General features: G+C 45.9%; 1 pseudogene; it reads left to right on the forward strand.

Moving 5' to 3' along the window:
- The first annotated feature begins 1,887 nt into the window (after nt 1-1,887).
- On the forward strand, nt 1,888-22,740 carry LOC145510807 (cytochrome P450 4F2-like; annotated as a pseudogene).
- Nucleotides 22,741-24,358: the final 1,618 nt, after the last annotated feature.

A 24,358-nucleotide genomic window follows, 5' to 3' on the forward strand; every position in this document is an offset into this window, starting at 1 on the left:
TTAGATAGCATCACTGACTCCATGGACATGAATGTGAGCAAACTTCTGGAGATAGTAAAGGACAGGAAAGCCTGGCATGTTGCAGTCCATGGGCCACAAAGTGTTGGACATGACTAAGCAACTGAACAATGACTGCTAAACCCAGAACTTGATCCTTTCCAATAGTTCAGGAAGGAAAGGTGAAACACCAGCCAGCAGGCAGCCTCCATGTTTGTTCCAGTGACCTGAGGGTGACTCCCAGGAAATGTGTCTTCATGGTGACACAAAAGTAGACCTACTCATCTGTTTGGTGTGCCAACTATGTACCCCTCACTGCACCAAATCCTTTGTTCTTTTTAAAATTATGCTTTAGTGATAGAGGTTCTAGCAGCTCAGTGTGGGAGAAAAAGGCATACATAGAGACTCCAATTTACTTCCTCCAATTCCACTGTGTTGTATGGATTTCAGATTTTTCACAATGCATATACAAATGTACACACATACACACGTGTTCATAAGTTTGGTTTATACTGGAATCTTTACTCACATACCATTTTGAAATACTTTCCCCTTCTCTCTCTGCCTGTATCTGGTAGAACACAAGCAACTCTCTGTGAGGTTTTATCAGCTCATTTTACAGATATGAAAACTGAGACACAGAGGGCTAATGGACTGTGCCCAAGGCTGTTGACTCACAGAGTGACTGCCACTACTGCACTGGTACAGGCAAGCCCACTGCATGGCTCGGGATGGGGGTATAGGTACCCCTGGAGAAGAAGTAAGGGTGAGTGGCTCCCCTCCTTCCAACACTGACTTGGGGGCATTCTATAAGACAGGCTTGTATGATTTGGCATCTGAGATGTTCCTTGCTTTTTGAAAAACCACTGGGAACAGTACAGCTTCCAAAGGTTCTGAACAGAAGGTTTTCACCTGTGGCTTCCTGCCCTCCATTCTGGCTCCCTTTCTTCTTCTACCATTGGATCGAGATGGCAGGGGAACCTGATTAAGCATCAATTCTTTGGCTCTCAGCCTTCTTGGTGGTCCAACTCTCACATCCACACATGACTACTGGAAAAACCATAGCTTTGACTAGATGGACCTTTGTTGGCAAAGTGCTACCCCTGCTTTTTAATATGCTGTCTAGGTTTGCCATGGCTTTTCTTCCAAGTTGGGAGGCTGGAGCAAGTTGCTTCACCTCTCTGAATCTCCTGCTCCTCTTCTGTAAAAATGGACTCAAGAAATTGATCTTGCAAGGCTGTTGGATGATTACGTCAACAACAACAGCGATAACAATGACCTGCATTTATTACAGGGCTTCCCTGGTAGCTCAGCTGGTAAAGAATCCACCTGGAGTGCAGGAGACCCCAGTTCAATTCCTGGGTCAGGAAGATCCCTTAGAGAAGGGAATGGCTATCCACTCCAGTATTTATTAAACCTTTCTTCTATCTTATGTACTTTACAAGCATTGTATCTTTTAGTGATCCCACCATCTTGTGAGCTAATGAATTTACAGATACCAAAGGAGAACTTCAAGGTTCATGGTACCCAATCTGAAGTCTGCGGCACAGGCTGTTTCCAACACCTGTGTGACTTTGGGTGAGTCATTCACATGGTTTTCAGCCTCAGTTTCTCCTGTGTGTCCCAGGTCTCTGACTGGTTTATCTATTCTGGCTTACATCCTACACCCTGATGTGGATGGACCTGCCAGGAGGAAAAGTCTAGCCCAGCAGAGGGAGAGTGCACCCCACCCCACCCCCCGAGGACATTATGATCCTCCACCTGAATCCCTCAGGCAATGTTGAAGAGAGAGAGGTTTGGAGTCTCCTCAGCATCCTATAGGGACTTACTTTCCCCCCTCTCCTGACCAGTAGCTCTGCCAAGAGCCCCATCCATCAAGTTCTCTCCCACATGTCAGTTCTGGACAAAATCAAGGAAGGACCAGGAGAGGAGCACCAGATCCACTGCGTGGTGCATCCTGGGTGTGAGAAGATGATCCACATGATGATACAAGGACCTGAAGATATCTCCCCACTTGGGTCTCCAAATTGCCTGAGATTCGACCATTATAAATGACCCTGGATGAGGTGGGATCCTCTGGAGAGGAAGGTGACTATCCACTCCAGTGTTTTTGCCTGGAGAGTCCCAAGGACAAAGGAGCCTGGCAGGCTACAGTCCTTGGCGTCATGGAGAGTCAGAGATGACTGAGCAACTAACATTAATAAATATCCCTGAATTAACAGTTCATTGTCCCTTATGAATGGTGGTGGAGCAGCATGGGAAGGGAAAAGGCTTAGGTTTGGTGGTACAACAGACCTGGGCTCTTTCCAGCTCTGCAACTTAGGCTAGAGGCTTGCCCTCTTTGAGCCTCAGTTTGCTCTTCCGTAAAACAGTTATCTCCCCACTTGCCATCACCTGGGTCCCTCTGCCTGATCCCAGGGTGCTGGCCCAGAGCCCTGAGGGGAAGATAATGTTGTCTTGCTGGCAGAACATCCCGCACACAGTGGGTGTACTTTATGTAGAGCACCTGATTCACAGAGAGAGCATTTTATGTACAGTACCTTGCACACAATAGACATGATTCTTTTAGAGTGCCCAGCACAAAGCACATGTTCTTTTCATAGTATGTGAGGCACTCAGTAGGCATGCTTTATGTAGAACACACTGGATATGATATACAGGTTTTGTTTAGAGTACCCAGCATATAGCAGGCACACTTTATGTAGAGTATCTAGCATAGAGTTGGCATGCTGCTGCTGCTGCTGCTGCTGCTGCTTCTGCTGCTAAGTCGCTTCAGTCGTGTCCGACTCTGTGCGACCCCATAGACAGCAGCCCACCAGGCTCCGCAGTCCCTGGGATTCTCCAGGCAAGAATAATGGAGTGGGTTGCCATTTCCTTCTCCAGTGCATGAAAGGGAAAAGTGAAAGTGAAGTTGCTCAGTCGTATCTAACTCTTAGCGACCCCATGGACTATAGTCCACCAGGCTCCTCCGTCCATGGGATTTTCCAGGCAAGAGTACTGGAGTGGGGTACCATTGCCTTCTCCAAGAGTTGGCATACTTTATCTAAAGTACTTTGCACAGAGTAGGTTGATTTTATGTAGAGCAGGTGACACACAGCTGGTATGCTTTATGCAGGGCACCTGACACACAGTAGGCATAGAGCATTCAGCACAGAGTAGGTGTGCTTTCCATAGATGACTCAGCACACAGTAGACACGCTTTATGTACAACACCTGGCATACAGCAGACAGGATTGATGCAGAGTCCTTGGCACACAGTAGATGAACTTTACCTAGAGCATCTGGCACCATGTAGGCATGCTCAGTGTAGAATTTTTCACACATTTTAGGCATGTCTTTTGAAGTACTCAGCACACAGACACTCTTTGCACACAGTTTTCTGCCCACAGTCAGCTTACTATATGAGGAGTAATGGCACACACTAGCATGAACGTTAGTAGTCAGCCCTTTCCCTTGATTTCATCTTTTTGGGGGATCCTGATCCTTCCCATTTTATTCTGGAACCCACCTTGGTCCCACCCCCCAGCTCTTGTCCAGCATCCCATTGGTCAGATGGAAAGACTGATCCCAGAGATGGTGGGCACAATCCACAGTCAGAATGAGGCTGCCCACTCAGAACCCCGAAGCTCCATGTTCCCTTGTATGGACACCGCTTTCTCAGCTACTCGCAGGCTTCCACTTCATGTCTTCAGGTGCCCACTTCTGGCTGAGGACACTTTATCCCCTGAGTCTGATGGAAGTAATCCCCAGCCAGGCTGGTTTCTCTGTTCTTGCTTCCAGCAGTCATGTCTCAACCCCGGCCCCGAGATGCTTGGAGGAAGGACTTGAAAACCTGCCATGCTGTGAGGCATGTGTGAAGCATGTCTCTGAACTTCTTGATTCTGTGCTGAGAGCTGATGCATGAATCCCTCCTAGCCCATGGATGGAGAGGAGACCTAGAGATGTTTTGGGACAATGCTGGGTCAGCCCTTCCCACCTGATATCTGAATGTTTATGCTTTGACTTGCTGCACCCTTGCCTTGGAAGCCCAGAGTCATCTTTGCCCACACCCCAACTTGCCCATATGGAAGATGATGAATCCTGAGATTCCAGTGTCCACAGTGTGTGATCCTAAACTCTCAATAACACTGCAACCTCCTTCTCTTCACCTTCCACTTGGGTAGCTGCCAGGTAAGGGGGAGGTAAGCAGGCTTCAGGGATTGGCTGGCTTAACCTGGACCCTGGCAGATCCCTCTAGGTCAGGGGCCAGATAAAATCTTCACAGGAGGAGGGGATAAGAAGTTGTGTGGGGAAGCTGCTCCTAACAGGTGCCAGCCTGGGAGTCAAGGCACTGGGGTGTCCTGGTATGAGGTGGGGAAGGCAGCTGCCCAGAGCAGGGTGGCTCCAGGAAATGAGCTGGCCTGGGAGATGAGTGGATACCAGTGGGTAACTAACTGTCTGTCTCCCCCTCTTCCTTTGAATTTCCCTGGTTCCCCTTCCTTCTCCCAGCCCCTGTCTGAGCCCTTTTTGCCCGTCCCCAGCATGCTCCATCCCTGCCCCTCATTCCCTTGCTCCTCTCCATCTATTTGTCTCTGCCTCACAGCCCATCACTGCCTCTTCCTTAATCTTCAGGTGCTCACCCTTCACCCCATCTGACCACAGGAAGCGGGAGCTGAGCCTGTCCTGGTTGGGACTCAGGCTGGTGGATGCCTCCCTGTGGCTGCTACTGATGATGATCGGGGCCTCCTGGATCCTGGCTCACGTCCTGGCCTGGATCCATGCCTTCTACAACAACACTTGCCACCTCTAGTGTTTCTTGCAGCCCCCAAAACTGAACTGATTCTTTGGTCATCTGGGCCTGGTGAGTATGGGCAGCAGGATGGGTCTTGGGGATCAGGGTGGATGGACTTCCTGAGGGTCAAAAATGGAGATCAGGTTTGGGCTGGGATCTAGAACAGCAAAGAAGCCAGGGAGACCTAGAAGATCCTCTTCCCTCACTCATTTATTCCTCCACTCTGCCATTGAGACCTTTCCCACATCCTGTCCTTCCAGCCCTAGCCTGCTCTGGAGTCCATTTCTTTCCTGCTTTGCACACATTAATGCATCTCTGCGACTGGGCTGCACAGATCCTGGTCCTCTGGCCTCTCCCGTCTCCATGGTGGCCTTGAGACCTCCTTAAGGGTGCTATCCAGGGTCTGCTCTGCATGTGGTCCATTTCATGTTCTGCACGTGGCCCATTTCATGTGTCTTTTCACTCTGGGTTACAGTTTCCCCCAGGAGTTAGCTATCACCTCTCCATTCCCACCTACAGGGGTAGGACTACAAGGGTAGACCTCTCCCCTTCCTGGGTTCCCTCCTCTTAATTATTCCCCTCTCTCCTCTCAAGATGTTCCAATGGGCCACTCACCCAGTCTGTATGTGAAAGTGTTAGTCGCTCAGTTGTGTCCGACTCTTTGTGACCCCATGGACTGTATAGCCCACCAGGATCCTCTGTCCGTGGAAATCTCCAGGCAAGAATACTGGAGTAGGTTGCCATGCCCTTCTCCAGGGGATCTTCCTGACCCAGGGATCGAACTTGGGTCTTCTGCATTGCAGGCAGATTCTTTACTAACTGAGCTACCAGGGAATCCACCAGTCTGTATATAGGTGGCCAAAATCTTCCTGGGCTTCATTGACCATGCAAAAGCCTTTGACTGTGTAGATCACAACAAACTGTGGGAAATTCTTAAAGAGATGGGAATACCAGACTACCTGACCTGCCTCCTGAAAAACCGTATGCAGGTCAAGAAGCAACAGTTAGAACTGGACATAGAAAAATGAACTGGTTCAAAATTGGGAAAAGACTATGTCAAGGTTGTATATTGTCACCTTGCTTTTTTAACTTATACACAGAGCACCATGCAAAATGCCAGACTGGATGAAGCACAAACTGGAATCAAGATTTCCAGGAGAAATATCAACAACTTCAGATATACAGATGACACCACCCTTATGGCAGAAAGCGAAGAGGAATTAAAGAGCCTCTTGATAAAGGTGAAAGAGGAGAGTGGAAAACCTGACTTAACATTCAAACTCAACATTCAAAATATGAAGATCATGGCATCCGGTCCCATCACTTCATGGCAAATAGATGGGGAAACAGTTGAAACAGTGAAAGACTTTATTTTCTTGGGCTGTGGATGGTGACTGCAGCCATGAAATTAAAAGATGCTTGCTCCTTGGAAGAAAAGCTATGACCAACCTAGACAACACATTAAAAAGCAGAGACATTACTTTGCCAACAAAGTTCCATATAGTCAAAGCTATGGTTTTTCCAATAGTCATGTATAGATGTGAGAGTTGAACTGTAAATAAAGCTGAGCATCGAAGATTGATGCTTTTGAACTGTGGTGTTGGAGAAGACTCTTGGGAGTCCCTTGGACTGCAGGGAGATCCAACCAGTCAATCCTAAAGGAAACCAGTCATGAATATTCATTGGAAGGACTGATGCTGAAGCTGGAACTCCAATACTTTGGCCACCTGATGCAAAGAAATGACTCATTGGGAAAGACTCTGATACTGGGAAAGATTGAAGGCAGGAGGAGAAGGGGACGACAAAGGATGAGGTTGTTGGATGGCATCACCAACTCAATGGACATGAGTTTGAGTAAGCTCCAGGAGTTGGTGTTGGACAGGGAAACCTGACATGCTACAACCCATGGGGTTGTAAAGAGTCAGACACAACTGAGAGACTGAACTGAAGGAAAGGAAAAAACCTACAACTAAGATTACTCTACCCATCAAAGGTATCATTCAGATTTGATGGAGAAATCAAAAGCTTTACAGATAAGCAAACATTAAAAGAATTCCTGAGGTCTTGAAATGGTCTCAGCAAGCCTGGAGGCAGCAGAAATGTTACCAAGTTACTGTAGTTCTGCCCTCCCCAGTTAATCACGATGATGTGACCACTCACCTAGAGCCAGACATCCTGGAATGTGAAGTCAAGTGGGCCTTAGGAAGCATCACTACGAACAAAGCTAGTGGAGGTGATGGAATTCCAGTTGAGCTATTTCAAATCCTAAAAGATGGTGCTGTGAAAGTGCTGCACTCAATATGTCAGCAAATTTGGAAAACTCAGCAGGACTGGAAAAGATCAGTTTTCATTCCAATCCCAAAGGAAGGATATGTCAAAGAATGCTCAAACTACCGCACAATTGCACTCATCTCACGTTCTAGTAAAGTAATGCTCAAAATTCTCCAAGCCAGGCTTCAGCAATATGTGAACCGTGAGCTTCCAGATGTTCAAGCTGGTTTTAGAAAAGACAGAGGAACCAGAGATCAAATTGCCAACATCTGCTGGATCATCGAAAAAACAAGAGAGTTCCAGAAAAACATCTATTTCTGCTTTATTGACTATGCCAAAGCCTTTGACTGTGTGGATCACAATAAACTGTGGAAAATTCTGGAAGAGATGGGAATACCAGACCACCTGACCTGCCTCTTGAAAAACTTGTATGCAGGTCAGGAAGTAACAATTAGAACTGGATATGGAACAACAGACTGGTTCCAAATAGGAAAAGGAGTATATCAAGGCTGTATATTGTCACCCTGCTTATTTAACTTATATGCAGAGTACATCATGAGAAATGCTGGGCTGGAGGAAGACAAGTTGGAATCAAGATTGCTGGGAGAAATATGTTAATAACCTCAGATATGCAGATAACACCACCCTTATGGCAGAAAGCAACAAAGAACTAAAGAGCCTCTTGATGAAAGGGAAAGAGGAGAGTGAAAAAGTTGGCTTAAAGCTCAACATTCAGAAAACTAAGATCATGGCATCTGGTCCCATCACTTCATGGCAAATAGATGGGGAAACAGTGGAAATAGTGAGAGACTTTATTTTGGGGGGCTCCAAAATCACTGCAGACAGTGATTGTAGCCATGAAATTAAAAGACACTTACTCCTTAGAAGGAAGGTTATGACCAACCTAGACAGCACATTAAAAAGCAGAGACATTACTTTGCCAACAAAGGTCCTTCTAGTCAAGGCTATGGTTTTTCCAGTAGTCATGTATGAATGTGAGAGTTGGACTACAAAGAAAGCTGAACACCAAAAAATTGATGCTTTTGAACTGTGGTGTTGGAGAAGACTCTTGAGAGTCCCTTGGACTTCAAGGAGATCCAATCAATCCATCCTAAAGGAGATCAGTCCTGGGTGTTCTTTGGAAAGTCTGATGTTGAAGCTGAAATTCCAATACTTTGGCCACCTGATGCGAAGAGCATCATTTGAAAAGACTCTGATGCTGGGAAAGATTGAAGGCAGGAGGAGAAGGGGATGACAGAGGATGAGATGGTTGGATGACATCACTGATTCAATGGACATGAGTTTGGGTGGGCTCTGGGAGTTGATGTTGGACAGGGAGGCTTGGTGTGCTGCAGCTCACGGGGTCGCAAAGTTCAGACACGACTGAGTGACTGAACTGAACTGAACTGCCCTCCCCTCCAAGGGCTTGGCTATGTGGTGTAGTTTTGGTCCCTTTTCCTTCCTGCAGCCCCTCTTGCTATGTGACCTTGGCTGAGTCACTCTCCCTCTCTGGACCAATCTCATCTAAAGCTTTTAATCCTCATCTCAGGGTCCTTGGGGAGAGGGGAACAAATCACAAAGGTGAAAATGACTTGTGTACACCTGCCTAGAGCACCTGAGGGTATTTGTAAGGCTTGAATGGGGCATCCTGAGGGAGAGGAATGCTTCACATGGTAGTAACTTCTTCCCATTTGGGAGGATATGGCTTCTGTTTCTTCACTTGTAAATGCAAAAATTGAGGAGTGTGATCTTAGGTTGAGAGATAGACAGGATTCACTCTGCACAGAGCCAGCCCAATAGAGATGGTCTATAGACCAGAGTTGTTCTCCTGATTGATAGGTAAAGTTCATGTCTGTCCCTTGGGATCTGCCAGGCCTGGAAGGTCCCAGGTCTGCAGACCTTTTACCATGCAAGGAACCAGAGATCATGTGGACAGGCCAGAACATGAAAGAATGTGGAAACAAAACCCAGAGAAATGTCCTGAGGCCACCCTGAACTCACAAACCTCTCCAAAGGGGATCTCCTCCTGTGGCCACCCCAGGGGCTGGGACCACTCCTAGGACAAGAAAGATTTGTCTTCTCAATCCAAGGTCAGCCTCCCTGTAGGCAGCGAGCCTGTCTTCTCCCTGTTCCCTGGGATAGACCCTTGGGACTTGGAGATGCTCCAGGACCCTCCCTCCCTCAGAAGGAAGGAGGAAGCAGAGATTCCCTCCATTTGTGCAGAATCTGACACACTGTCCACTGTCTACTGCAGACTCCTTCTGGAAAGTGATGGCCCTTACTTTGCTTGCAGTTCCTACCCACGGAGCAGGGTGTAAAGAACTTCAGTCAGCTGGTAGCCAACTATCCCCAGGGGTTTATGATCTGGCTAGGTCCCATAACCTCCACCATCATTTTCTGCCACCCTGACATGATCTGGAGCATCGCCAATGCCTCAGGTATCCACGCAGCACTTGTGGTGCTGAGTGCTATCACACTTTTGAGAGATTCCAGCCCCTCCCTGCCAACCTTCTCTGTGGCCCCTACTGGATGCTGGCCCCTCCTCCCCTCTTCTCTCTCAACCACTTCTCTCTCCTCTCTCTTCTCTTTCTTTCCTGTGTTCACCAACCCCCATCTCACTGCCTCCTCCCTCCTCTTACTACCATCTACACCCACCTCGTTTTCCTGAGTAAAGGACACCCCCAATCTTGAGGACATACATCTGGACAGAGAGATCCCTGACCTGGTGTAGGCAGGAATTGGCCAGAGGGAGAGAGGCTATGGCAACCAAGAGAGAATCTTGCTAGGTTCTCTGCTGGGGCATGCTGGAAGGCTTCCTGGAGGAGGAGGTACTGGAACTGGGTCTGAAACAATGAGCAGACACGTTTTAAAGCAGGGGGTAGAGTGATGCAGTGGGCATCCACAGCATTCCAGGCCCATGCCGGACCATCCCTCAGTCCCACTCATCCCCAGACCCAGAGCAATGAAGGCTTCTAGCTGGTGCAGGATTTGGGTTGCTACTTCCATGACATTCACTTCTCTGGTGGGTCCATTTCTTTTACCCTATCCTGTGGCTCAGCCACTCTAGTTCAGTGCTCTCCTTCTCCAGGCCCCAGGAATCTCCCTGAGGAGACTCTACCCCACCCTGTCTCCCTTCCCTTGCCCTTTGCCCCTCCCATCTGAGACAGACCAGGCAGCAGGGGAATGGGAAGCTTTTGATAGAGATCTGGGTTCCAACACCAGAATGCTGAGTGATTCTGAGAAGGGTCGTGGCTCTCTCTGGCTGCTGAAGTCTCCTTTAGCTGTTAGTGGTGGAAACTCAACCTTGTGTGATCTACACAAAGAAAGAGAATCAACTGACTGTATATTCTAAGAAGGGATGTTTCCAGGTCTTAAACAGTGTCATCAGAAATCTGTCCTCGGGGACATCTCTGGCAGTCCACTGGTTAAGCCTCCATGCTTCCAGTGCAAGGGGCACGAGTTTGATTCCTGGTTGGGAACAAAGATCCCACACGCTGCATAGCATGGCCAAAGAAAGAAAGAAAGAAATCTGTCTCCATCATTTAGTTCTGTGATGCTTCACCCCCACCCTGGTATACGTGCATCCCTGAAAGCTTAACCTCTATGCAAAAGTGAGCTCATTCACAACATTTCCAGGAAAAAATTCAAGATTCCCTTTAATTTTCCTCACCTGGGTCATAGAACCGAATCCTGTGTCCCTGAGATTCTGAGTGTCCAGTCTTGGCAGGCATAAGGTTCTCTGAGATGGCATTTTCAGGCCCACGGAAGTTGGATAACTAAGAACTCAGGCTCTGGATTCAGACAGTCCTGGGCTGGTGTCTCAGGTTTACTGTCTGAGAGAATGTGGATAAGTGACTTCATCATCCAGACCCTCAGTTTCCTCATCTAGAATATAGAGATGGAAGAGATATCAGGTGAACATTTGGGATCCAAACAGGGAAAGACCCTTCCTATCCCTGTTACCAAGGGACCCAAAATATCATGTATGGAGGATAAAGGGAGGGAGCACAGCAGGAGGTTGAAGACAGAGGAGCAGCTGCTGGAGGTGATTCTTAGGTACAGGGGTGAATCACTGCCCTTGTAAGTCTTTGACTGTGGCAAACTAGAAGAGTGTGAATTGGATCCTATTTGTTCCTCTCCAGATTCAGAGCTGGGAGGAAGGTCTGTACACATAGGGCCTGGCCAGCACCTATGGGGATGTGTGCTGCTGGTGGGTGGGGCCCTGGCATGCGGTCATCCACATCTTCCACCCCACCTGCATCAAGCCTGTGCTCTTTGCTCCAGGTAGACGCCTCCCTGGCCATAGCTTGCCCATTGCCATGGTCTCTGTGTTGCCTCTAGTTGGGCAGGTGACCAGGATTCAGGCAAAGGGGGCATGGAAAAGATGCCACTGCCTCTCTCTCACCTGGACTCCCACCTGCCCGACTTCTGTGAAATGTCTGTGCAATTTCTGCTGTGTGGCCATATCTGGTCACCTTTAATTTCTACCTGGACTCTGGCTACAGCTGGTGTATGTTAGACCTATTGATACCTGGTATACATTTACACCTGGGCTCAGTCAGAGATGTTCTCAGTCATGTCTGGAGCTCAGCTGTGGCCAAGGACATTTGCAGCATCTTCGAGTCTCTCTGGTTCTTGTCTGAGATGCTGTTAGAGACTGTCTGGTTCTCCACTTGGTCACTCCTGGGCCACATTTGGGGTTTGTCAGAGATCAGGGACTCAGGGTCACTCTGAGAAATGCCCAAGACCTTATGTGAGTCTTGTCTGCTGCAGGTTTTAGGGTAAGCCTGGGTCACACCTGGTTCAGATCTGTGACATCAGTGTTTTGGGGTCCTGTCTGGAGTCCATCTGGGTCACACTGAGGTCAGGTCAGATTGTCTTCAGGTCCATGGCCGAGCTGTGTGTCACGTCAGGTTGTGTCATTCATGGTGTGGCCTTATTAGGACATGTTAACACTTGGGGCAGATATCTCAGGAGGGGTAAGAGTGCAGGGGCAGATGTGGTGTCCTAGCTACCTGTAAAGGTGTTCCATAAAGTTCTTGGCTGTGGTTGGGTGTTCAGAATATGTAGGACAATCTAGGAGCCATGTCCAGTCATGTTAGGCCATATTGTGTCATGATGGGATGTGTCTAAGCTCATAAGGTGGTATCTGTGGGCTCTGCCTTTGCTTTATTCTGTCCTGCAGCCTAGTCTGGTCCTCCCTCCTCCCATTACCCCTCCTTCTAGCTTCCCGCGCTCTTAACCCCATTCCTGCCATGCTGGGCTCGGAGAGGGAATGCAGATTCCTGGCTGGGAGCCTCCAATCTGCACCAAAATTCCCTCCCCTCCCCTTCTCTCTGGCCGTTGATTGTCTTCATTCATATCAGCTGCCATCACACCGAAGGACATGTTTTTCTACAACACTCTGAAGCCCTGGCTGGGTGAGTAATTGTGAGCGAAGGGGGTTGGGGACAACCCTGGGGACCCAGGGGATTGTCTTCCTTTGCCCACTCCCCTTGGCTGTCTCTGCTAGGGGATGGGCTCCTGCTGAGTGCTGGTGACAAGTGGAGCAGGCACCATCGCATGCTGATGCCCGCCTTCCACTTCAACATCCTGAAGCCCTATATGAAGATTTTCACTAGGAGCACAGACATCATGCATGTGAGTCTCTTGAACCCAGGGTTCCAGCTGGAGTCTTGGGGATAATGGGGACTCAACAACATCTTGTCTGGAATCTGACTCTTGTGGGTGACTTTAAGGCCATGGCTCTTTCTTTCTGAGCCTTGGTTTCCACAATTGAAAAATGAGGATTATGTGATCCCTACTTTGTAGGATGGCCAAGATGATGTAATGGAGTCATATTCCTGGCATATAGTAGGTGCTCAGAAGGTGTTAGTTTCTATGTTTCCCTCACAGAAGGCTTGAAATCTTGAGACATGGTTGATGATAATGAAGAATATCATGTAGTCATTATTCCAGAGTAACAAATCACTTGAAAACAATAAGTGCTTAGTATTGACAAGTTTGTGAGTCAGTAAGCTGGTTCTTCTGGACATGGATGGGGCCACTCATGTTTCTGTGATCAGCGGGGGTGATCAGGTGGTCAGCTGGAGGTCAGATAGGAAGACTTACTGATCTGAGGTCAGTCCTCTCTTACCTTTGTGGCTTGGCTGACTGCAGGTTGATCTCTGATGACATCAGCTGTGACAATTGGATCTCCTTTCATGTGATTCTCTCCCTTTAGAAGGCATCTCAGGCTTGCTCACATGTCAGAAGCAAGGTTCCAACAGACTGAAAGGAAGCTGCAATTCTCCTTGGGGTCTAGGTTTGGGATGACCACTTCATCATTTTCACCAGTCTATGGTGATGGCCAAAGCAGGTCCAAAACCAGCTCAGAATCAAAGGATAGTGAAAGAGGTCCCCACCTCCTAAGAGAAGTTACTGAAAAATTACACTGCAAAGGGTTTGGATATACATGTGGGAATGAAGAACTGGAGGTCAGGCTTTTGTGAAGTGCCTGGGATTTTTTCCATACCTGCAAGCTGACAAGAGAGCTTGTTACTGTTTCATGGATTCTGCCAGGAGACATGAAACTCCTGGGTGAGAGAAAAAGGACAATTTATTACCCTCAAAAGGCAAACAACATGTGCTTCTTGTTGGTTTGCATTCTTCTTCCAAGTCACTAAATCTCATGCGAGTGACACAGATGGGCTTTGATATATGCCTGCTCATGTAGTATGCTGATGTGTATGCCTGCTATCCCCACTCCAGTCCTCTTGCCTGGAAAATCTCATGGACGGAGGAGCCTGGTAGGCTACAGTCCATGGGGTCGCTAAGAGTCGGACACGACTGAGCGACTTCACTTTCACTTTTCCCTTTCATGCACTGGAGAAGGAAATGGCAACCCACTCCAGTATTCTTGCCTGGAGAATCCTAGGGACGGCGGAGCCTGGTGAGCTGTCGTCTATGGGGTCGCACAGAGTCGGACACGACTGAAGCGACTTAGCAGCAGCAGCAGCAGCATGCCTGCTATTGTATTATGGTGGGGTTGGGGGGAGATTAAAAGACTCTGTGACTTTTACAGCAATTAGAAGCAATTGCCCCTAATACCTGTCCAGGAGACATTACGTCACTCCTCAAGGTTGTTTCCTAAAACTCTGAGAAATGGCCCAGGTAAAGAATATCAGAGTCTTGCTTTTTTTTTTTTTTTTGGCATACGAAGCCAAAAAGTACAAATGTACACAGGACCCATGGAGGATTACCTCTCTCAACATAGGGGCCTTTCCCTCATCAATTTCTAGCAATGAAGATGATGAGGTCTGACATTTGCTGTGCAGTTACTTTATGCACTAAGCTGACCAACAGTTCACAAAATGTAGTGGGAGGAACCAAAGTTATATTAATAGCAGGTCTCCTGACTCCCAGGCGTGGGGACTTCATGCCTTAATGTGACAACTTCCACTTCCAGTCAAGCCTGGTCATCTGTGAAGATTGGTGCTTAGGACCAGGAGGCAGGGTCTGGGGAGCGCGTCTTGATGTTTGGGGTTAGGGAGGAGGAAGTTTCCAACCTCAGCAAGGTCCCCTTCTCTGTCTAGCCCAAGTGACAGCACCTGATTAAAAAGGGCGACATTCATCTGGACATGTTTGAACACATCAGCCTCATGACCCTGGACAGTCTGAAGAAAGGCGTCTTCAGTTTTGACAGTAATTGCCAGGAGTGAGTGCTTGGCCCAGGGCCTGGGGATATGAGCCCTAGAACCAAAGGAGTAAATGAGTGAGATTGAGGTGGACAATCAGAAAGGCCTTCCTGGAGGAGATGGGTCAAACTGGACATTGAAAGACAGGAAAGGGGAAAGAGAAACAGCAAACCTTACAGGTAGGCAGAACTGTTTGATAAATGTTAGGAGGTTAGAATGAGCAAAGTATGTGCAACAGTAAGGAGACAATTTGGGTATGGGTATAAGGTGGACGAAATGTCTTAAGGACATTCTGAAGTCAGACAGAGGATATGAACTATATCTGAGGTTTCCTAAGAGCCATGGAAGGTGTATGAGCAGATGAGGGTTGAGGTCAAAGCTGAGCTTGGACATCTGACTGGAGAGAAGACTGACCACAGTGTAGACACTGGATGATGTTGACAACTGGATGTAAGGAGACTAGGGAAGGCAATATTGACCAGCTGGGAGAGGATAAGGTCTGAGCCGAGTGGACAGTTTGGGGAAGGAGTAGGGGACAGATACTTGGTGAGAGAAAGGAGAGAAGCCTGATGTCTAAGCTGTGCTCTGGGTGTCTGGGGCATGGAGGCAGCTCACGGAGATGGGATGTGGGTTGAGAAGAGTCTAAAGAGTCACATCTCCTGGCTCATCCCCACACTGTATCTGTGAACCATCTGTTCTTGGAGCCTCAGTTTCATGAAGGGGGATAGCCCCCAGCTTCTGGGCTTCCAATGTTTTAAGTTGTTGCCTCCCTTCATGCTCTCACCCATCAGGAAGCCCAGTGAATATATCGCCGCCATCTTGGAGCTCAGTGTGCTTGTGGACTTCCTGTACTTCCTCACCCCAGACGGGCGGCGCTTCCGCAGGGCCTGCCACCTGGTGCACAACTTCACAGATGCCGTCATCCAGGAGCAGCACCAGCCCCTCCTCAGTGAGAGTATTGATGACTTCCTCAAGGTCAAGGTGAAGACCAAGACTTTGGACTTCATTGATGTGCTCCTGCTGACCAAGGTAGGCTGCTGTGGGATCTGAGTTCAGGAGGCAGAATGGACTTTGATCTGGTCAGAGATCTTGGATGGGCTCATAGGGTACTGGGGAGCCACAGGAGGTGCTTGAGAAAGGGAAAAATGGGTCATGGGCCCACCTCCCAGAATATTGGAAGTAAAAGCAAAAATAAACAAATTGGACCTAATTAAAATTAAAAGCTTTTGCACAACAAAGGAAACTATAAGCAAGGTGAAAAGACAGCCTTCAGAATGGGAGAAAATAATAGCAAACGAAACAACAGACAAACAATTAATCTCAAAAATATACAAGCAACTCCTACAGCTGAATTCCAGAAAAATAAACAACCCAATCAAAAAATGGGCCAAAGAACTAAACAGACATTTCTCCAAAGAAGACATACAGATGGCTAACAAACACATGAAAAGATGCTCAACATCACTCATTATTAGAGAAATGCAAGTCAAAACCGCAATGAGGTACCATTTCACACCAGTCAGAATGGCTGCTATCCACAAGTCTACAAGCAATAAATGCTGGAGAGAGTGTGGAGAAAAGGGAACCCTCTTACACTGTTGGTGGGAATGCAAACTAGTACAGCCACTATGGAGAACTGTGTGGATATTCCTTAAAAAACTGGGAATAGAACTGCCATATGACCCAGCAATCCCACTGCTGGGCATACACACCGAGGAAACCAGAATTGAAAGAGACACGTGTACCCCAATGTTCATCACAGCACTGTTTACAATAGCCAGGACATGGAAGCAACCTAGATGTCCATCAGCAGACGAATGGATAAGGAAGCTGTGGTACATATACACAATGGAATATTACTCAGCCATTAAAAAAAATACATTTGAATTGGTTCTATTGAGATGGATGAAACTGGAGCCCATTATACAGAGTGAAGTAAGCCAGAAAGAAAAACACCAATACAGTATACTAATGCATATATATGGAATTTGAAAGATGGTAACGATAACCCTATATGCGAGACAGAATAAGAGACACAGATGCATGGAACAGTCTTATGGACTCTGAGGGAGAAGGTGAGGGCGGGACGTTCTGGGACAATAGCATTGAAACATGTATATTATCATATGTGAAACAGAACACCATTCCAGGTTTGATGCATGAGACAAATGCTCAGGGCTGGGGCAATGGGATGACCCAGAGGGATGGGATGGGGAGGGAGGTGGGAGGGCGGTTCAGGATGGGGAATACATGTAAACCCATGACTGATTCATGTCAATGTATGGCAAAAACCACTACAATATTGTAAAGTAATTAGCCCCCAACTAAAATAAATAAATTTATTTTTTAAAAAGTGGGTCATGGATAAGTTTTAGACATGACCAGGTGAAACTGGTCTGCAGGGGAGTGCTAAGTCTGAAACTGTGAAGGTCTGAGATTTTACTCTACTCCCAAGCTAATAAGTTGTCTACCACAGAGGTAGACTGTATATATACATGTACACATACATGCATACATGGGCTTCCCACATGGCTCAGTGGTAAAGAATCCACCTGCAATGCAGGAGCTGCAGGAGGCATGGGTTCAATTCCTGGGTCAGAAAGATCCCCTGGAGGAGGAAATGGCAACCCACTCCAGTATTCTTGCCAGGATAATCCCATGGACAGAGGAGCCTGGTGGGCTACAGTGCATGGGGTCACAAAGAGTTGAACATGACTGTGAGACTGAGCATGCATGCATACATATATATACACATATATGTATGTGTGTATACACGCACACACACACACACAGAAGGAAGCCTGGATCAGAGCAGCACATTTATTTCTCACAGTAGAAACAGTAGTCAGAGTAGAGTTGTAGCTCTTGTTCCCCATCCCCAGATTCCTTTGAGGGCACCATGATGCTTTTACCTGTACATGCAACCATGGTTGCATCACAGAACAGGTACCTCTGGATTTTGAAATTTGAAACTTATATAGGACAGCTGATATATCTTCTCCTTCTTCCCTTCTTCCCCTTTCCCTTCACCCTAGTGGCTTCACCCTTCACCCTTGTGGCTCAGCTGGCAAAGAATCTGCCTGCAACGTGGGAGACCCAGGTTCGATCCCTGGGTTGAGAAGATACCCTGGAGAAGGGAAAGGCTACCCACTCCAGTATTCTTGCCTAGAGAATTCTGTGGACTGTATAGTCCATGGGGTCGCAAAGAGTTGGACACGACTGAGCGACTTTCACTTTCACTTTAGAGAGTGAGGGGAAAGGGAAGAGAGAGATGAAGAGAGAGAAATAGGGGGGAGAGAGGTGGTTCTGGAACTTAAACAAATCCTTATCAGTGAGAAGGCAAAGTTTATAGGTTCTATACATTTCTAATCCATCCCTTATCTCCAGGAGACTAAAGAATCTCTGGATTTACTATCAGTCATTGGTGTCCCAAATGGCTTTGGGACAATGTTTAAACTCTAGCTTCCATAGCAAGTTGTCATTCAATCATCCTGTAACCTAGGTTGCATCATGTATAAACATGAAAGTTCTTATGAATCTTTGATTCTCTTTACCTTGGATGGCATAGGAGGCAAGGAGGTCAAGGAGGAGATCTCTAGATGGAGCCTCTGGTGATAGAGTGCACGGGAGGTCTAGGATTTCAGAGTGAGCTTGAGTTTCTGGATGGATAATGGAGTTTCAGAGATTGTCTCAGTTTAGGCTTAGGGGCCCTCAGAGCTAGTGTGAATCTGGGGATCTTGCTTTCTCTCCAGGATGAAGATGGGAAAGGATTGTCAGATGAAGATATCTGAGCTGAAGCTGACACCTTCATGTTTGAGAGTGAGGGTCCCAGTGTGGGACTACAGAGCAGAGCATGGGTCCCTCCATTACAGGGACTTGGTGTGTGAACCATCCCCCATGCCTCTCCATCCTCCCCATGGTCCTTTCTATTAAGGTGCTGTTCACCATCTGGTGCTGAAGTAGCCCAGCCACCCAAGCATGTCTGGCTACCCCTCAAGCCATGACACCATACCCAGCAGCCTCTCCTGAATCCTGTACAACCTTGCAAAGTACCCAGAACATCAGGAGCATTGCTGGCAGGAGGTGCAACAGCTCCTGAGGGACCGTGAGCCTAAAGAGATTGAATGGTGAATGCAAGTCCTCATGGTGTTTTTCTGAGTCCCTCTCACTGGCTCTGCTCCCTGGCTGGGGAAGAGAAAAAATCTTTTTGTGGACTCTGTCATTGTTTCTTAGGGGGAAGACCCAGAGACAAGGTCTGGTACACAGCATGTATAGTAGGAGGAAGTTTGCAGCCTTTTGAGATAGAAAGACCTGGATTTCTGAGATAATCAGTGACAATGTGTGAGGGTAGATGATACCACTTAGCACATATTCAGTAAGTGAAATTTCCCTCTACTCTTACTTTTCTCTCTGAAATTACATGTTTTCCAACATCTCCACTCCCTGAATGTTTCCTCATATCCTGCTCCTTAATTTCTCATAGTATTTAGTCCAGGATTTACATGGAACTCTTAGGAATTAAAGTCATTCAACACCTGTCCAGGTATACCTGCATCTTCCTCCATCCAGTCCCCATTCAACAAACACTGGCACACTTCTTCCCTCTTCTCAGTTATATGACATCTCCAATTCTTCTCAGCCATTTTGTGTCCTGGAGACTCAGAGAGAACCTAGACCCAGTCTTTGCCTACCAGGATCTCCTAGTCTCATGGGGGAATAGTCAAGAAACTCACTGTATACCTGGGCAGAGCTTCAGTTTAGAGTAAGACAGACAAAGTAGAGGGTGGAAAAAAAGTGCCTTATCTCAGACCCTGAAAGTTGATCAGTAGAGAGGTGGGTGCATTTGAGGTAAGGTCAACAAGGTAGCTGGTCAAAAATGGAGAGATGGAGGCAGAAGGGGAGAGAGAGGGAGAGAGAAAGGAGGAAAGGAGGGGGTTGATATATGATTGACCCGTGGAGCATAGATTACTTCATAATATTAACACACTGTCCCAGAGTGTGCAGCAGATATCCAATTCTGGATATTAAAATAATACTTGGTCTTTTAGTAGAGTCTGCAATTCTAGCATAGAGATCTTGGGCAGCTTTTGCTAAATAAACCCTTAGGTACTCTTGTTGCTATGGTGAATAATATAGTCCATCTGGATTGAGAAACATTTACAAGTTCATTTGGAATACAGATATTCACATTTCTTGTTAAATTTAATCCATGTATTTTATATCATCATCTTTTCTATTTTTTCTAATAGAAAAATTAATAATTTATGGATATCAATTTCTTGCTCAGTGAACTTAGTAACTGCCAAATATGGAGTCTCATATCAACAGGAAAAATAAATATCATCTTAATAATAAAAACTTTTCAAACAACAGGGAAACTACATGGAAAAAAAGTTAATTCAACCTGCTTCTCATGTCTGGCAAGAAAATAACATCTACACAAATCAAAGATTTAAAATATATAATAAGGGAGTCTTAAAGGCTCTAGAGGAAACTATGGGAAGTTATATTACAGCTCCACAGTAAGAAGGCTATATCATGACACAAATCCCAGAGGGTGTACGATAAGACATTGATATGCTATTACATGAAATAGATACAGAGCAGTAGGTATGGTATAGAGTATATAATTTATACTATACCTACACTATACTATATATATACAGTTTTTAATGAAACAAAACCTTTGATATATACAATGGAGTATTACTCAGCCATTAAAATGAGTAAAAAATGCCATTTGCAGCAACATGGATGGACCTAGAAATTGTCATACTGAGTGAAGCAAGTCAAACAGAAGGAGAAATATATAACATCCTTTATATGTGGAATCTAAAAAGAAATTATACAAGTGAACTTAATTACAAAACAAAAACCGACTCACAGACTTAAAGGATGAACTTATGGTTGCCGGGGGAAAGATGGGGGAAAAGGATAGTTAGGGAGTTTGAGATAGGCATGTACACACTACCATATTTAAAATGGATAATACATAAGGACCTACTGTACTGGAACTCTCCTCAATGTTATGTGGTAGCCTGGATGGGAGGGGAATTGATGCATGAATATGTATGGCTGAGTCCCTTTGCTGTACACCTGAAACTATCACAACATTGTTCACGGCTATACCCCAATACAAAATAAAAAGATTTTTTAAAAAATGCCTCTGGGAGGATACATAAAAATAACCACTAGGCAAACTGTGAGGAGAAATGAGTGCTGTTGGGCCATAGGGGTGATATTCTGCATTGTTCCAACTTTGAACTAAGTTAACTATATCATCTATTAAGAATTTAAATTAAAAAAAAGAATTTAAATCATCACACAAAAAGAAAGAAATTTTTTTAAAAAAGAATTAAGCCCCATTACTGGATCTTACCTTCAATGTTTATGAAACTTTTCCAGTGATTTCTCTTCTTTTCTAAGTACAACATCACTATGTGCAAAAAAATGACACATTTTCCCCCATGTTTCAAATGGTATTACTCTTTTTCCCCTGTCTAATTTTATTAGCTAGTATCTCTAGTGCCATAACAAATAAAAGTAAATATTGAATCTGCTTCTTTTGTTTCTTATGCATTTGCCTTTTGATTTTGCAGTCTTGCCACAAAGAATGTTTTGATTTTATACAATTTTGTAAATATTTTTATTGTTGGCTTTTTGTAATTTTTCTCAGAAAGGCTTCTAAAAATATGTGAGTAAATTTTGTCTGGTACTTCTGTGGCACTACTTTTCTTTCTTTTTAAGAACCATTTTATTGAAGTATGATAGACAAAGAAAAGGCTGTACATATTTAATGTATACAACATAATGAGTTTGGAGCTATTTGATCCATCTGTGATTTTGTTATAGGAAGAGGGGATCTTATAAGGCAGTAGAGGGTTGAAGGGTCTCTGTTTTTGCTCCCTTGATGTCACATGGTTTCCTTAGGGATGACCTTACCCAGTTGCCCTTCCTGACCATGTGCATCAAGGAGAGTCTGTGGCTGCATCCCTCAGTCATGGTCATCTCCTGCTGCTATACCCAGGATATTGTGCTTCCAGATGGCCGGGTCATCCCCAAAGGTACCCATAATGACTAGGGAAGGAGTTCCTGGTGAGAAAGAGGGACTCATCAGCAGGTTGGACTTAGTCCTGACTGGCTCCTCTTCTTCCACAGGTGTTATCTGTTTCATCAATATTTTCTGGACCCACCATAACCCATCTGTGTGGCCAGACCCTGAGGTGCTGACCCCCTCCCCTTGGGGGATGCAAGGAAGGGCAAAGAGTGCTGACTTGCATAGAAGACATCACCTCCCTCCATTATACACTCATCTGCCTCTCTAAGGATGGACATCCTGGGAGATCCCACACAGTAGCCCTGTCCTGTCTTGTCCCCAGGTCTATGACCCCTTCTGCTTCAAGCCAGAAAACACCAAGGGGAGGTCACCTCTGGCCTTTGGTCCCTTCTTTTCGGGGCCCAGAGGAGGGTAGTGGGCATCTGAGGTAGGGATGGGGGGGTGGTTCTGGGACTTAGATTCCTGGCATAACTGTGGTGCAGAGGAGTGGGGAAAACAAAGATAGAGTTCTGGCTCTCCCCCTTCCACTCCTCCAGACGTAATGGGTAAGAGTCTGGGAATGGTGGTGGGCCCAAAGAGGGTATGTGTGGTGTGCTGAGACCCCCATTTCCCCGTCTGCTGATCTGAGTTCAGGACTGGAGCGGGGGCCAGGTTCAGAGAATATTCAAGCCCATGGAGGGATCCCAGGCACAATTAACCTCTACCTCTGCAGTCAAGGATGGGGGTTGCAGGCCAGATTCTGGGTGCAATGAGGCCGGAATGATGGTGCAGTCAGAGCTCCCACTCTAACCCACAGGAACTGCATCGGGCAAAGACTTGCCATGACCGAGATGAGGGTGGTCCTGGCGCTCACCCTGCTGTGCTTCCGAGTCCCGCCAGACAAGGAGTCACACAGGAAACCAGAGCTGATCCTGCCTGCTGAGGGTGGACTTTGGCTATGGGTGAAGCCGCTGAGCACAAGCCAGTAGTGACCCACCCTCTTCTGGCCTGGTATCCAACAAAGGATATAGGGAGACCAATATTTTTCATTGAGCATCTTATTTTCTACATGAGTGAACGAATTCCCTGTAAAAAATATTAAATTTAAAATTTTAGACACCACTTATCAAAGAGTCTCATCTTGTAAGCCTGCACAGGTTCTCCAGGTAATATGACAAAACTGGAGCTGAAACACACGCTGAAAATCATTTCACTTTCTTGGAAGGTTAAGCATGACCACTGAAGCCAAGCTGATAAAATTTACCCCCACTCCACCACTCATCAATTGAGTGACCTTGAGCAGGTGAGTTAATTTCTCCGATCCATAAGACTGGTGTGAGGATGAAATCAGTGTTTACCTGAAGGAGCTGAAGTGTCATCACTTTCTTCCTTCCAGTGGTCTACCTCTGTTAATAGGACCAAAAACATCAGTGTCTGTAGAGTTATCAGGCCCTATGTGTTGCATAAAAAGTGTTTAACCACACCTACATAAATGTATGTGTATCTATTGCTAAAAAATAAAATTTCTACACTCAAAATTATGTGATTAAGAGTAATTCAATATGTGATTGGTAGTGATATTTCAAGTCATCAAGGTGCATAAAGAGAATTCTTGTAAAGTGAAACAAACTAAATTATTTTCTAACATTATGCCGTTTACAAAAATAAACAGTGGCTTGAACACTTAACACTTAAAGATTCTAAAGACCCCCAAGATGATGACTGTATGTTGTGGAAGTATGTTCACAATACATTATCATATGAAAAGTCCAGATTAACAAGAGAAATGTATGGTAAAATAGCATTTTTTTCTTGTGGCAAAATTCACACAGCATAAAATTTACCATTGTGACCATTATAAAGTGTTCGAGTTCATGCATCTAGTACATTCACAATGTTGTGCAGTCAACAATTCTACTAGTTCCAAGATATTTTCATCATCTGAAAAAGAAACTTTATACCTAGTAGCAGTCACTCTCCATTTTCTCCTCCACCCTCCAGCTCCTGGATCTATCTCTACGGATTTACCCATTCTGCACATTTCATATACGTGGAATTGTACAATATATGACCTTTTGTATCCAGTTCCTTTCATTTAGCATAATGTTTTCAAAGTTCACTCATGTTGTAGCATGTATCAGTGCTTCATTCCTTTTTATGACCCAATAATATTCCTTGTTATGGATATACTTCATTTTATTTATTCATTCATCTGTTAATGGATACTTGAGTTGTTTCCCAAATATCCAACTTTTGGCAATTGTGCATAGTGTCACTATGGAGAGTCATGTAGAAGTTTTTGTTTGAACACATATTTTCAAGTCTTTGTGCATACCTAGGCATGGGATAGGACTTCCCTGGTGGCTCAGACGGTAAAGCATCTGCCTACAATGCAGGAGGACCCAAGTTTGATCCTTGGGTCAGGAAGATCCTCTGGAGAAGGAAACGGCAACCCACTCCAGTACTGTGCCTGGAGAATTCCATGGATGGAGGAGCGTGGTAGGCTACAGTCCATGGGGTCGCAAAGAGTCGGACACGACTGAGCGGCTTCACTCACTCACTCAGGCATGGGATGGCTGAATCATATGATAATTGTAGGTTTAATTT

This window comes from Giraffa tippelskirchi, chromosome 6, assembly GCF_054371585.1.
Source record: "Giraffa tippelskirchi isolate mGirTip1 chromosome 6, T2T-mGirTip1v1.2.pri, whole genome shotgun sequence".
NCBI lineage: Eukaryota > Metazoa > Chordata > Mammalia > Artiodactyla > Giraffidae > Giraffa > Giraffa tippelskirchi.